Source organism: Mustela erminea, chromosome 6, assembly GCF_009829155.1.
Source record: "Mustela erminea isolate mMusErm1 chromosome 6, mMusErm1.Pri, whole genome shotgun sequence".
Taxonomy (NCBI): Eukaryota; Metazoa; Chordata; class Mammalia; order Carnivora; family Mustelidae; genus Mustela; species Mustela erminea.
In genome coordinates, this window is record NC_045619.1 from 86,459,640 (window position 1) to 86,465,651 (window position 6,012).

The window sequence follows — 6,012 nt, forward strand, 5'->3', positions numbered from 1 at the left end:
ATCGCTTCTCAGCCTTTTAGCTAAGATCAAGTGTAGTATCTGTTCTTATCAGCTTAAAAAAACACTCTGAAAACACTGCTTAACAGAAACTTTCATACACAAGAACAAGGAGATTTGTTCAAGGACATTCCCTACAAGGGAATGTTTGTAATGTAATAATGAAACATTGGAAACAACATAAATCTTTGTAGTAACAAATAGAATAACAAATTGGAGTGTGTTCGTGTGATGAATACCACACAGCAGCTCAAATTAATGAATTTAGTCTACATAGATAAATTTTGAAAACAAATTTGAGGGAAATGAAAACAAATGCCACATGAACAGGGACCTGGATGGCTCAGTCAGTTAAGCATCTGCCTCCCACTCAGGTCATGATCCCACAGTGCTGGGATCAAGCCCCATGTCCAGCTCCCTGCTCATCAAGGAGCCTGCTTCTCTCTCTCCTACCTTCTCATGCTCGCTCTCGCTATCTCTGTGGCTATCTCTGTTTCTCTCTCTGAAAATAAATCAATAAATAAAAATGAAAAAACAAATGCCAAATGAAACCAATTACAGGGCGCCTGGGTGGCTCAGTGGGTTAAAGCCTCTGCCATCGGCTCAGGTCATGATCTCAGGGTCCTGGGATCAAGCCCCACATCAGGCTCTCTGCTCAGCAGGGAGCCTGCTCCCCCCCCCCCCGCCTGCCTCTCTGCCTACATGTGATCTCTGTCTCTGTCAAATAAATAAATAAATAAAAGTCCATATATTATTTGTGCAGATGTATATGTATATTCAAAAATATATATTATACATTATAAGATATAGTCAGTATATAATTATATGTTATATCCATGTGTTCATACATATGTAATATATATTCAATATGCAAATATATATTATAATATATATATTCAAAATATTGAAAGGAGACTGATATAAAAAGGATGCTCAGAAAGGGAATGAAATGGGACTTTAGGTGGTAGATACATAAATGAATGTTATAGTATTGTGTTCTCTTCCTTTTAAAAAATTTAAAAAAAGGTTTTTTTTGGTATTCTCCACCCAATGTGGGGCTTGAACTCATGACCCCAAAATCAAAAGGTTCATGCTCTTTGAGCCAGCTAGGTGCCCCCAAAACATTTTTATTTTCTCTATTTTTATTTTGGGGGGATGTCTGCCTGGTTTAGTCAGTGGAGTGCACAATTCTTGATCTCAGGGTCATAAGTTCAAGCCCCATGTTAGGTGTGGAGTCTACTTAATATATATATTAACTAGTATATATAAATACATATATATATATATAAATATTAATATTTTATTTTTAAAGTAATCTCTATACCCAATGTGGGGCTCAAACTCATGACCCTGAGATCAAGGGTCACATGCTCTACCAACTAAGCCAGCCACATGCCCCCCTGACATTTTTTTAAGATTACTTATTTATTTGACAGAGAGAGAGCGAGTGAGAAAGCACAAACAGGGGAACAGAAGGGGGAGAGGGAGAAGCAGACTTCCCACTGAGCAAGGAATCCAATGCCTGACTCAATCCCAGGACCCAGGGATCATGACCTGAGCCAAAGGCAGAGGCTTAACCAACTGAGCCACCCAGGCACCAACCCCACAACAACATTCTTAATAGATAAGAAAAAAGGCAATTAAGTTTTCATCTTGTTCAGAATTGATAGGGTATCATAAAAGTGTATTGAGCACTGGTTATTAAAAGTCTTTCATCCTGTGGGTTTGTTTTTTTTTTTATTACCTTGGGAAGAATAACCTGCCAAAGCCAGCCTGTCAGATTCAATGAATTAGTATCTAAAGTTGGCAAATCACTGCAATTAGTATTTCTCCTAGCAAAAGAGATTTCTCTTTCCCTTAAGTCTCATTTCTTTCCTGTCTTTGGACATGCTGCTCCTTCTTCTCAAAAAGCCCTTCCTTCAGTACTTGTGCGCCAGGCAATCTCCAATTTATCTTCCAAGATCTATTTCAAACCTGACTTCTTCTCATTTGGATGCCCCACCCCTGACCGGCAGAATTCATCAACTACTACTCCTTCTTTTAATTCTCACTGTGCCTTGGACATTTCTCTGTTATAGCACCTAACACATGATAGCACAATAATTTTTGAATGGAGTCTTCTCTACTAAATCTCTGAACTCTTTGAAAATTCTGCCTCTAATTTGCCTTTGTTTTCCTAGAATCTAGCAGAACTGCTGTAGATTAGACCCTCAAATGTTTGTAAAATGAACACCAAATTCTGATGACTAACTAAATCACATGGGTCTTGGGAGTTCAAATCTGATTCCCATTTTCACACTGCAAATCTGGAGCATTTAAAGGTGGTCACCATTTTGGGATATTCTAGTGGTTCCTCACTTTCTCTTGTCCAGATCCTTATAATAACCTTTTTGGTATCCTTAACCTCCAGTCCCTTCCCATTCTGATCCATCCCTGACACCACTACAGACTAATTTTTATAAAACATCATCTTCATCTTGTCATCCCTTTGGGCAAAATGCAGTAGGACTCTCTAATCCTTTCCATTCCGATCTAAACCTCTAGTCTTCACACATGAGGCCCCTAGAAATGAAGCCTCACTTTAGTATTCCAAACACATTTCTCGATCATTTTATAATATGAACTATACTAGGGCCAGAACCTTTACCTGTCTGACCTCTGACTTATTCTGAGCAGTAAGAACAATGGCTGGCCTGTGGGAGATGCTCAGTAATTGTGAGATGAATGAACAGATGAACTATTCCTAGTACACAACCATTTGTTTCAGCTAATTTTCTTCTTGTTCTCTATATATACCAAGCTCCTATGGGCCCATCTTTGTGTCTGCTAATACCTAATAAACAACACTTAATAAAATGTATTGTATGTGCCCAAATATAAGGCAATGCCTTGTTTTCCCAAAGAGAAGAACTAAAAAAAAAAATGAGTTTTGGTCAACTTCACATATATGAAATAGTCAAATGTCTACTTTAAGTAGTTATTAATTTAGTGAAAATATTAATATTATTCAGCAACACATATTTAAAATCATACATAAAATATTTATTTAGAAAGAACGTTTTTTCACTCAAACTTTTTTTTAAAGATTTTATTTACTTATTTGACAGAGAGAGAAATCGCAAGTAGGCAGAGAGGCAGGCGGGGGTGGGGCGGGGGCGGGGGAAGCAGGCTCCCCGCCAAGCAGAGAGGCCAATGCAGGGCTCGATCCCAGGACCCTGAGATCATGACCGGAGCCAAAGGCAGAGGCCCAACCCACTGAGCCACCAGGTGCGGCTTTTCACTCAAACGTTATCATCATTCAAGCCATTTTTACATCAACTCAGATGATCAACTCAGCTCAATTTACAGCTCACACCATCCTCACATATATCCAAATTGTTTGAGGACAGCTTTTTTTCTAAATTCATACTCTGCATATATATTCCTGACATCCACAATATAACCTCTTCCTGTGGCTTTCTAAAAGGCTTACTCACAATAAGATCTAACACTTGAAACTGTAAAGTCCTAAGCCAAGAATAATTCCTTAAATCTATGTTAAATTTTTTTGCCTCTTTTTTGTTTATAAGTGATTCCATCCAGTGATCTCCAATTGCTAAAAGCTTGTGGAACTAGCATCAGCTGGGGCCCTGGGTGGCTCCAGTCAGTTGGGCATCTGCCTTCAGCTGAGGTGATGATCCCAGGGTGCTGGGAATGAGTTCTGAATAGGGCTCTCAGCTCCGCCCCTCCTCCCACTCATTCTCTCAATCTCTCAAGTAAATAAATAAAATCTTAAAAGGAAAAAAAAGAACTAGCATTAAATGAGGTTATTTCAGGATCATCTTCCCCAAACCCTTTGACTCAAAAGAAAATCTATAAAACAGACATCGTGGACTAGAACAAGAGTCTTTGTGAGAACACAAATTACAAGGCAACTTCCTTTCTGAAAAATTATCTTGAGAGGAAAAGTATACCTTATATTCAGATATATAATACATTTGTTCACTTAACAAATATTTAACGAGCACTTCTTGTATGCCAGGCACTGTGCTAGGGACTAGATACCTTAGCATCCCGTGGGGAAGATAGTCAATATATAAGGCCAAAACTAATTAATTATGATCATTTAAGTACCATTAAGGAAGGATAAGTGTACCTAGCTACAAGATAGAGGAGTAATAGAGGAACCTCAATCTGTGGGATTATAAAATAGTTTCTCCAACAGAGCTATTTATATACACTGCGGCAGTAATTCATGTACCCAGTCTATCTGGGTTCAAATACTGACTCAGATCTTGAGTGGGTTACTTAACCTCACTTGCCTCATTTATAAAGTGGAGCTAACAATAGTACCTACCTCATGAAGTTATACTGAAGTTCAAATGACTTAACACATGTAAAGCATTAAGAACAATGTTGGCACATGGCACCTGCTTAATAAATGCCAGCTATTATTCTCATTTCAGCTAGAACCTGAGAGACAAGCTGAGAGAAAGGAGAGAAGCTCCAAGCAGGGGTGCTCAGGTGGGTCAGTCAGTTAAGTGTCTATCTTTGGCTCAGGTCATGATCCCAGGGTCATAGGATGGAGCCCCACATGAAACTCTCTGCTCAGCATAGAATCTGCCTCTCCCTACTGCCTCTCCCCCTTCCTCTCCCCTACTTGAGCTCCCTCACTCTCTCTCTTAATAAATAAAATCTTCAAAGAAAGAAAGAACAAAAGAAAGAAAAAAAAACTCTAAGCAAAGAGCAACATGTGAAGCCCAGAGCATAAAGTTGCTTAGCCTACAGTAGAACTGAAAGGCCAGTGTTTCAAAGCATAGAAAGCCAAGGGGGTAAGGATACCATGAGATATGAGATGAGGCTGGGAAGATAGGCTGAGGTCAATAATGCAAAGCTTTGTAGGTTGGGTTAAGGAGTCTGAACTTTATCCTAAGAGTGAGGAAACCTGAAAGGTTTTATAAAGGGGAGTGACAAGCTTAGATTTGCAATTTTCAAAGCTTTCTCTGGCTTTGGAATGGAAAACTTGTTGGAAAGAGGCCTTTGGCCTCTATTTAATAGATGACAGAAACCAGTAAGAAAGGTGATCCAGTCTTCTAGATCAGAGGCGGCTGGTGGCACAGAAGAGAGGAGGAAACTGGATGACTAAAGAAATAGAAGACAGGGGGCGCCTGGGTGGTTCAGTGGTTAAAGCCTCTGCCTTCGGCTCAGGTCATGATCTCAGGGTCCTGGGATCGAGCCCCGCATCGGGCTTTCTGCTCGGCAGGGAGCCTGCTTCCTCCTCTCTCTGCCTGCCTCTCTGCCTACTTGTGATCTCTGTCTGCCAAATAAATAAATAAAATCTTAAAAAAAAAAAAAAAAAAGAAATAGAAGACAGAACCAGCAAGACTCACTGGGTGTATGCTGCAGTGAGGGGGCATGGAAGGAGAGGCACTATACAATAAACATGTATTTAGGGAAGGAAGAAATTCCTCTGATCCTGCCATATTGTTATACTGCATGAAATGCTTTCCCTCTACTCCATCTTTCCAGACACAATACCTTCCCATTTCCTCCACAAAACTGTCTCTGATTGATCTTTTCCCCTTCTTTCCAGGAGTGTTCTAGAATTGTAGAGCTGAACATTCTTGAGGTACAAAGCGGTTGAGAGAACTTAAGACACTGCCTGAAGACAGAGATCATGTTTTAGTCAACTTCTTGTCTCACGCACCTCATCTCCCCAACACTTGTAGAGATCGTTATTACAGAACAGTCTCTGACTTCATGAGTGGTACAGTCATGAACAGCCCATGCTAGTATAAAGCTCCCTGGCCTATTAAGCATTATACGGATCTTTCATAACCATTTTCTTCTTGGATCTTCACAGAATCGTTATAAGTACTATTACAGAGGAAATAAACTCAGAGCTATGAGTGACATGTCCAAGATCACACACACTAAAGGAAATGGCAGTGCTAAGATTTGAACCTGGATCCTGTTTCCAAGTGTGATGTTTTTTACAACTCTATGGAGGTAAGTATTATGTGCTTGAGGCTGTAA

At 39.8% G+C, this 6,012-nt stretch overlaps 1 pseudogene; it reads left to right on the forward strand.

Annotated features, from left to right (window-relative positions):
* LOC116594661 lies at positions 1-133 on the forward strand (annotated as a pseudogene).
* The last annotated feature ends 5,879 nt before the right edge of the window (positions 134-6,012 follow it).